Genomic DNA, 10,134 nt, shown 5'->3' on the forward strand with positions numbered 1-10,134 from the left:
AAGGTACTATGCTAAGTGAAAGAAGCCAGAAAGAGAAAGGCAAACTGGGGCGTGGTATCACTTATACACAGAATCTTTAAAACAGAGAGTGGAATGGTGGCTGCGGGGGGGACTGGCCTGTTGTCTTCCACAGAGACTCAGCTGGGCTCCTGACAAAGACGCTCCACGGGCTTCGCTCTTCTCAACAAGCACTCTCATCCCGCAGTTTCGAAAGATATGTTGTAACAACTGCTCTCTGGGAAAGCGACAGAGTTCAGCGGGAGTGAGTCCAAGTCCATCCTGTCATTGAGTTAGCAGCGCGGCTCTGGTGGGTCAGATCTGTGCGGCTGGGCCTTGCCGTCGGCAAAAGGCGGTCTCTTGATTGGATTTTGCTGAATGCTCCTTTCAGGTCGAATATGCCAAGATTCTGAGTTATGCTTCTAAAGCTCTCTTCTGAAAAAGTTTTACAAGTAAAGCAGCAGAACAAAGCTAAAGAGCTTTAAATAATTATTTTTAGAAGGTAACCTTTACGACATTGCATTTTAGAATAAATCATCTCACAACTCCAACGTCTGATGGTGCTGCTTCACCCCGGCCAGCAACTGTCTCCTGCGCATCTGCCGCGTGCCAGGTGCACAGCATCCCTCTCCTTTCCCCGCCCAGAACACTCAGCGCTTCTTCCAGGTGAACTTCCTGCGCGCTCCCTGCTGGCCTGGCTTCTTCCGCTCTCTGACACGGGGATCAGCAGTAAGCAGTCCCTCTTGGCACATCCACTCGACCTCGTCCTTGGTGACAAAGCTGCACAAGGCTCTCGCCGTCGCCAAGCGGATGGCTCGCGCCTGCGCCGCCCGCCTGCTCCGCCCCCAACACCGTGCAGGTCACGTGGTGTTCTCCAAGCCGGTTGAGGAAGTGGAAAGGGAACATCAGCTGTGTCCTGAGTCACCGGAAAGTAGAGCGGGTAGTCGGCCCCATTTACTTCTATCCTCCCACTTCCATGGTCATAAACAGCCACTTCCGCCTTTGCAGTCTTTCTGTTACCTTGGCCTGTGCTGAAGGCCATACCCTTCTCGTCATACTGCAAAGGCTCAATCAGCTGTTTTTTCGATTGAATGGTTGCACTCCTGCGGAGCCTGCTCTCAAATTCTTTTTCAGCCGCGTCACACGGCAACGCCAATAACCTTTCCAGCAGCTGAATAAACTGTGCGTAATCTTGATCTGACAGTTTTTCCACTAACGTTTCTTCCAGTTCCTCGTTAATCAGCCATCTGCTGCCAGTCGGGTCTTTGGCTTTCGTTTTTTCTGAAAACAGACCTTTGGCTCGCAGCTGGACTTGACGGTTTTCTACATCTAGTAGCTTTCCGTATGCTCCATGTATTAATGAATAATATGACTGCCAGTATAAAAGAGAAGATGAAATGGGCGGCCATCTTCTCCCCACTGGATTGCTCTTTGTTTTGGAAAAATCTTTTCAGGATGCTTCATTATTGGCCGGGCTCGCTTCTCAGACAAACCACTGGGAAAAAGGTAAGCAATTGCTCTATCAATATCCTCTTGGGTAAAAGTTTCTGGATCTTCTCCCATCATGTTGGCTAAGTGTCTCTCTCCTATGTTGAATTCTTCAATCTGCTTTTTAGTAAAATCCACTGTGTAAGTTTCACGTCTTAAGGCGGCAACATTTTTCCTTGTTACAACTGTGGCGTGTCTTAGCCTTAATATCTGGCATCCGGGACTTCTCTGCAGCTTAGCAGCCGCGGCTTTCCAGAGGCCCTGTCCCCCGGCAAAGCTAACCCTACCCCCAAGAAAGAGCCAGTACGAAGCTGCTGTGCCGCAGGACACACGGACAGCCGCCATTTTGGCTGCGGGAGGCGCTAGCAGTAGGATGAAAAGCCATCTCATCTAATTATTACATGGCCACAACTTATCAATACTTACGCTTCCCTGTGCTCCCATTTCTCCACAATGACATCTCTTATATTGTTTCAGATTCCCTTGACTCTATATTTAATTCAGTTCTTCTGCCCAAGTAGGCAAGGTATTGTCTCACCACTGCAGAGGAGCTAAATTGGGATGGTAAATATTCAACGAACTTAGAACTCATTAATAATACTAAAATGTTTTCCTTATAATTCTGTTTCACTAATAAAATTTTGAGAGATTAATAGTTAATAATAAATATTAACATGACTATTTAATTAATATTAATATATGAATCACAGAGGACAATCCATTCTACCTAGGCTAAAATTATGACAATAACAAGTGCACAATAAGGGATCATTTACTTCCCTATATTATGAACTCTAAAATACTCATGCTTCAAAGTATACTGTAAAGTACTCACATTTGGAAATGTAATCCTTGGAAAAGCCATGGCCTTGTACCATTCCTTCTTCTAATCCATAGATGAGACCTATGAAACCAGTTGAAATGTTTTCATAATAACGTATTTTTAAATTACCCCTTGTCTTCTCTCTTCTGTGTATTAAGTATTCTCGTTTGTCTTTCAGTCCGAATCCAAAAATTGTTCACCTTGGTGTCATTCAAGCCTTACCAAGGAGTGAGTGCTTTATCATATCCCGGAAAGACAAGCAAAGGAGCAATTATTCATACATAATAGGTGTTGTACAGGGAAGCACTAATTGTTATGTAAAGTATCCACCTCTTTCCTGACAAAGCAATGTCCTAAGTAGCTGTGGAATATAGCACATACTATTTAAACGTATTTACCCTAGAATTTCATTTCACCACATAACAATAAAAAAAACCTTAAATCATTTGTCACTACAACTTTGATTGCATGTATACTTTCTTTTACTAATAATACATCTCAGAGTTCATTGCTTAAGGTTAGAATCATGGGGACAAAACTGAGGAATTAAATGAAAAGCAGAATTCTACATGATGGTATTATCACCTGTAGATATTGCTTTGAACTTTTCTCAGTACAAAATTTTGGATCATAAAAAACATCTCCAGGTTAGGAATCAGTTTCAAAATACTACCAAACATCATCCATCTGTATTCAGTTAAACCAAATGTTAAACACTAAATGATACATAGTATTCAAGAGAAATAAGACACCACTTTTCGACAAAAAGAAAAATGTGCATAAAATCGAATGTTACGTTTCATTAGTTCATGTTCTTTGCAGTCATCAATTGATCTTTTGTAAAACAAATAAAGTATGAACTGAAAAGAATATCAAACATTCTTAGGAACAGTAGTGACATGTTCAGTAAATAAAATTGCTTTAGGTGGTTTTTCTGAATAGAGATATTCACAGAAAGAGTGGCCCAAGCTCATTTGTTGCCAGTGGGCTGTATGAGACAGGAGCTGTCATACGTTGCATAGTTAAAGTTTTTCAAATTCATGGACTTCTAATAAGATTGTAACCTTCAAACAACATTTAAAGCAAATTCCACTTTTCCCACAATTTATCATTTTCTAGAAAATGTATAGTCATACACAAAGGGTTTTATTAGAAGGGTTCAGTTGAAATAGAGATGTTGTAGACTTCGGGAGAACAAGAAAAAGACCAAGTTTGAAACAATAATAATATCCCTCAGGTCAGGCATTGTCTGTCAGTTAATGAATAACTGTGTTAGAGAACCCCAAGGCAAAGCCTATTCCTTAAATAGCATCGTGTATAGCTGATAAGGGTTTTCATATTGACATTTTCTGTAGTTTCCCACTGGTCTCTTTTTAAAGCTATGGTTCCTATTGATCCACATCCCTATGTTCCCTTTTAGATGTTCTTCTCAATAAATATGCTTGCATAGATTTGTAAATGTGTGCACAAAGAGAAAAACATGACCTCAGGAAAATATCATGGGGCAACGGTAATAGGTCTTATGCAAGATGTCTGTCATTCTCTGGAGAATGAGGATTGAATGTGGAGAGGGTAGGGAGAGATGCAGTAAGTCTGCATTTCTAAACCCATAATTAAAGAGGATATGTTTCACAAATAATGGCATTTTTAAACCTTCCTGTATTATTTCTTAAAAAGGATTGGGGGTTAATTGAATGTGGGGCTTTGGGCCCCATGCCAGCTGTTCTCATTATCAAATTTTCATATTTTTAATTAGTTACAAAGAGTTACAAGCAAGCTTTCTCCAAATATTTGGAACAATTTACTATGGGGGCTAATTTATTGGTAAAATCTGGAAGCCACTAAAGAAGCTGGTGGTCTAGTATAATTTAAAATCGTTCTAAACTCCTCATATTCTAGAATATGAGAATTATATATGTAAAAGGAAGTTCTTAGGTTATTGCAGCTAAATACTCATTTTCAGAAGGGCAAGTTGAGCTGCAGAGTGATTGACTTCCCTAAGGTTAGAAATGCAAATATACGACTCAAAGAAATTCACAGATATCAGTCGGTAGAGGGATTGTTTGTGCATTATTGTTAAAAGTTCAAATCATTTTTTAAGATTCAAAGATAGGATCTGGTTGGAAGGTAAGTGTCCATTATCTAAGACCTTACTCTTTATGCACAGAAACAAAGGTAAGGAGCAAAGTAAAAGGATTAGACATGTCCAAAAATGGCCCTGGGGTGTGGGGACAGGAAGACTTATACACAGATTTTTAAGCTGGTTAGGAATATCCTTTTTTACCAGACCATTGTTTCCCACAGTACGTCCCATCTCAACTGTTGCCTTGAGGTATCTGGCAAATAATCCATCAAATAATATATACATATGTAAATATATAAATGCATATGTACATACACATACATAAATAAATAGGTATTTTAAATATGTTTATAAACCCATACTCAAATGAGTTTAAGAATGCTACCCCTTCTAGGAGATTGCCACTGAAATATTAATGAAAACCTCTGAGAATTCCTGCAGTTATAAAGCCTTTGTGAACTCAGAAAAAAAGAATCTCCCCTCCCCCTCCAGGCCTGTACACACATATTTTAATCTGTTGTACTTACTGTTTCTTTAGCTTATGCTGACCTGGGAACGCTTTTTGTTATGTCCATAATCATTCTGTAGAAATAGTATCCCAAAAAACATATTTGGGAAAATAATGTCTTAAGTGTTCACCTTCATGCATAGAACACTTTGGGATGGAGAAATGAAGAGATAAAATGAACAAATGCAATGAACACCATACATTCTGCTTCTTCCATATTAGCCCTTCTCAGCAAGCAATTATCTTTTTTTTTTAAATTATTTTATTTCATTTATTTTTGGCTACATTGGGTCTTCGTTGCGGTGCACAGGCTTTCTCTAGCTGTGGCGAGCGGGGGCTATTCTTCCTTGCGGTGCACGGGCTTCTCATTGCAGTGGCTTCTCTTGTCGTGGAGCACGGGCTCTAGGCGCACGGTCTTCAGTAGTTGTGGCATGTGGGCTCAGTAGTTGTGGCTCGCGGGCTCTAGAGCGCAGGCTCAGTAGTTGTGGCACACGGGCTTAGTTGCTCCGTGGCATGTAGGATCTTCCCGGACCAGGGCTTGAACCTGTGTCCCCTGCAGTGGCAGGCGGATTCTTAACCACTGCGCCACCGGGGAAGTCCACAATTCTCTTTTTTGAGAGATCCCATCGGCTGGTTCAGAAACCTCTCTTAGATTTTGCTCACTCTACACAGCCTAGGAGGCGGTATAGCGCAAGAATTAGTGTGGACAAAGAGAAAAACCAACGTGGCTGACTGACAGAATTGCATTTCTAAGCCTTGAGTTTCTCATGAAGGTTGAAATGTATGTACACAATTTTTAGAGATTGCCTTGTGCCCTACACAATTTAAAGTAATTGTAGAAAAGATTGTTTCTACAATTCATAGAAAAGATGGTTGTGAAGATTAAATGAGATACTACATGCAATGTTCTTAGCACCAATGTGTTACACAAAACACTCATTAACTATTTGGGCTGATAATAGGAATATCCATTCACAAGCTAAGGTGCTGAACATAGTCAATTTTTCCATTTTCATTAAAACAATTCCATTTCTTTCTTGACACCCCCACCCCACCCCAATACCAACCTGCCAGGATGACAGGGCATTTGACTTCACTTGATATCCATGGTTTAGTTTCCATTGTGTTGCCCAGTCCCAAAGTTTAATCCTCTTCAGATGCTTGGGAGGGAGTTCAGCAGCTGAAGGCATCTGGTGCTTGGTTTGCCTTTCACACAGGCTGCTATTAAAATGTCCATTATTCTATTTCTCCATGCTCCTTCAGTTCCAATGATTCTAGTGAAGCTTCTTTGTAGTCCATGGGACTTGGACATGACTGTATCGCTACTTACATGCCAAATATAGGACATGGGAATCCCATCTGGCCTGCCATATCTTATAATCATCACTTGGGTCTTTCCACTTCCATTGTACCATCACTGGGCAGCAGGCTACAAGAACCAATAGCTCTCAGGACTCCCAAATGTCTCAGTCTGTCTCTGCTCTTTTTTTCTCTCTCTTTCTTCATAGACAGGGGGAAAAAAATCTCTTGCTAATTAATCTGTTGGAGACTGATTTCCATCCTCCCAGTTTCCTGCCAGGATAGTTTTTCCATGTCTATGACTTTTCTCTGGTGTTTGAAACCAAAATAATAAAATAGGGAAACTTAAAGGTAAAGTTGATTTTCTACCCTACCTCCTCCCAACATATTATCCTACCCGAATTATTTGTCCTAATTATTCTGGGAAGGTGCTGATATAATCAGAAACTCTTTGGAGCTTTGACTAGTTCTAACCCAGACATACCTTTGTTCTCAACTACGCAGAGATAAGTTCTATCCAGTCCTCTAGCCTTGTCCAAGCTCCTACTCAGCTCTTTCTGTTTACCTGTTTATCTACTGACTTCATCCCTACTGGACTGTGTTCTTTTTCAATCCTGAAATTATCTTCCCACTTCACTTCACCCTTCGGTTTCTTGTTCTGTTGTCATTATTCATCTCTTGGTGGGAAGTACCAATCAGCCCTGACAGAAGAGTTCCATGGGGCTAAAGATGACTGCAGCTATCTCATAAAATGGAACACCAGAGAAAACAAAAATGAGGCATCATGTAGAGATAGAAACACAGAGGAAAGCCAGAAAGTATAGTCCAGGTAAGTTTCCAAAATGAACTAGGCCAAATGAGCATATGACAAGCTAGGAAGGATAGGGAATCAGGGTCCCAGAGCTGAGAAAAGAAGATACAGGAGTGGACATGAATAAGCAGGTCATAACTTGAGCCAACTTTCTAAGACAAAGTGCGACGTCCAACATTAATTTTTATGTTCCTGTCACTGCATGTTATATGGGCGGGGCCCTCCTTAGCTTCAGTGTGTTTAAAAATGGTGATTAGGCATTAAATCTATGCTAAAGTTCATATCAGTGCAATAAGAAATGTCACCTACTACCAAAGGAAAATGCAAAAGATGATCCCAGAGGTTGTAGGCAGGTATTTGCTTTTTCCCTCATACAATGCCCTGTATTTGTTTATCCACTTTAATATACCACCGTCACATCCAGTGTTAGCAACTTATGTGAGGTGGATCTTACAGAGTCTGAAAACTCATCCTGGTGGTGGAGTTTAGCCTATTTATATAAATATAGCCCAAGTAGTTAGTTTTATACCCAGATATTTATAACTCTTGCTATTAATAAATTTTACAAGCTGCAGAATAACAGGAAGGAGCTAAAACCATAGTTCTACAAAGTCCCTCTTGTTTATTTATTCAGCATTCTGGATTTGGTGCCTAGAAGTTAATCTTCAGGAATCCACCTTATAGAAAGGCACATATACCTTTACACAGACTAAACCCCAAAGGATAAAGTATGACATTTTCATGAAAGTGACAACAATCTCCAGGCTGATGTGAGAGATAAGATGAACAAATTTTATCATCATTTTGCTCTAAAGGGTTTTGCTTTTCCTTTTATTTTTGTTTCTTGACTGTTAGGTGATTAGAAAAAAATTCTTTGTGCCTTAGGGCGTCCTTATACACCTGGTCTTTATCACAAAGAATTGTACCTCATTGATATAATTAGGTTTAAAGAAAACAAATTGCTATTTGTTTTCTATTTAGCCCATCTGGAATTTATTTGATTGGTTGATTTGATTTGTTTTTTCCCTTTTTATTTCACATTAACTGAGGTTTTGTGGGTTTTTTAAAAATATTCTATTTTATTTCCTCTTGGTTTTTAGTTATGCATGTTTGTTATATTATTTAGTGGTAGTCTAGGACTTATAATATGAATTCTTAGCTTACAACAGTGTACTAAGAGTTATGCATTCATTTGTAATGGAAGAACCTAACAATAGTGTTCTTTCACTTACCCTGGTCCCATATTTTGAGCTAATTTTGTCTCACATTGTACTTCTACATATCTTATAAAAAGCCACAATTTATATTTTTGACTTAAGAAATGAAGTTAAAAAAATTAAGACAGAAGAAAAATGTGTTTTATATGTATTGATATATTTTCCATTTGTGATACAGTTCATTGTTTTGTGTAACTCTATTTAACTTCATTTTCCTTTGATTTAAATTTCTTTAATATGTCTTATAGAGTTCTATTGGTGAAAAGTTCTCTCAGCTTTTGTTTTTATCTGAAAATATCTCTTTTCCTTTCATTATGTCTGTGCTGTACAGATAATTCTAGGTTGACAGTTTCTTTTTCCTTCAGTACTTTAAAGAAGGCTTTTGCTTTGTTCTAGTTTGCTCTATTTCTAATAAATTAATGATCATGCTAATTGTTGGTTCTCTGTATATTGTACATTTATTTTAATTCTCTGACTGTATTTAAGCTTTTATCTCTACTTTTATTTTCAAGCAATGTAACTACAATATCCCATGCATTTTTTAATATAATTACGACTTGGGGACAATGAGCCTTTCGGATCTTTGAATTGAAAATTTTCCACAAGTTTGAAAAAATTTCAGCCATTAATTATTTAAATATATTTCTTTTTCAATTTCTCTTCTCCTAAAACTTCAATTATGTTTGACCACATAATATTGTCCATAGGTCACTGAGGCTGTGTTTATTTTTTTAACCATCTTTCTTCCTGTGCTTTTAGTTTGGATGCTTGCTTGAATTCTACTTCCATGGACTGTATGTACTTCATAAACGGCCTTTAAACAGAAAACCTGGACGATTACGGGCCTTACTTTGTGTGTTTCCCTTCTCTCAGGAATTAGTCATGCGTTGCCTATTGTCCAATGGCTGAAAAGAGCTGTGTAGTAATGGCTCAAACTATGCAAATATCATCTTACAATTCTATAGATGGGAAGTCCAGTACAGGTATCACTGGGCTAAAATCAAGATGATGACATGGCTGTGTTTCTTCTTGAAACTGTAGTATTTCTTATCTTTTCCAGCTTCTAGAGGCTGCACAAAGTCGTTGACTCACAGCTCCCTTTCTTCATCTTCAAATCCAGCAAGTGCAGGTCAGCTCCTTGTCACCTCCTGTCTCTCTTCTTTTTTCTTCTCCCTCATCACGTTGACCCATCGGAGAAAGTTTCTCCACATTTATGAACTCATGTAATTAGATAGGGCCCACTCTGATAATCCAGGATAATCTTCCGCCTCAAGGTAACTTTAATCACCTGTATCTGTATCTTTATAATTACAACTGCCAAGTTTTAGATATCAGTAGCATTCGCAGGTCCTGGTAATTAGGGCATGGACCTCTTTAGGCTTATTATTCTGGACCTCAAAAATATATATGTCCATTCACGTGTAAAATACATTTACTTCCTCCCAAGGTCCCAAAAAGTCTCACCCACTACAGCATCAACTCAAATTTCCAAATCACAACTAAATCTAAAGAACTCAAAAGTCCCAATTCTCGTTGTCTGTAACATCCAAATTAGGAATGGGTGAGACTTTGGGTGCAATTCATTCTGGGGCCCAGTTCCTCTCCATCCGTTGGACTGTGAAACCAAAGAAATAAGTTTTCTGTCCCAAATACAATGATGGGACAGGCCCGTGATAACAGTTATAGACATGCTGGTTCAAAAAGGGAGATAATTGGGCTTCCCTGGCGGCGCAGTGGTTGAGAATCCGCCTGCCGATGCAGAGGACGCGGGTTCATGTCCCGGTCCGGGAAGATCCCACATGCCGCGGAGCGGCTAGGCCCCCGAGCCATGGCCGCTGAGCCTGTGCGTCCGGAGCCTGTGCTCCGTGATGGGAGAGGCCACAACAGTGAGAGGCCCGCATAACGCAA

The 10,134-nt window shown here is 39.6% G+C and overlaps 1 pseudogene; it reads right to left on the bottom strand.

Annotated features, from left to right (window-relative positions):
• Window positions 1-647: 647 nt before the first annotated feature.
• LOC102980516 (28S ribosomal protein S9, mitochondrial-like) lies at window positions 648-1,830 on the bottom strand (annotated as a pseudogene).
• Window positions 1,831-10,134: the final 8,304 nt, after the last annotated feature.

Source organism: Physeter macrocephalus, chromosome 6 (genome assembly GCF_002837175.3).
Source record: "Physeter macrocephalus isolate SW-GA chromosome 6, ASM283717v5, whole genome shotgun sequence".
NCBI classification, from domain to species: domain Eukaryota; kingdom Metazoa; phylum Chordata; class Mammalia; order Artiodactyla; family Physeteridae; genus Physeter; species Physeter macrocephalus.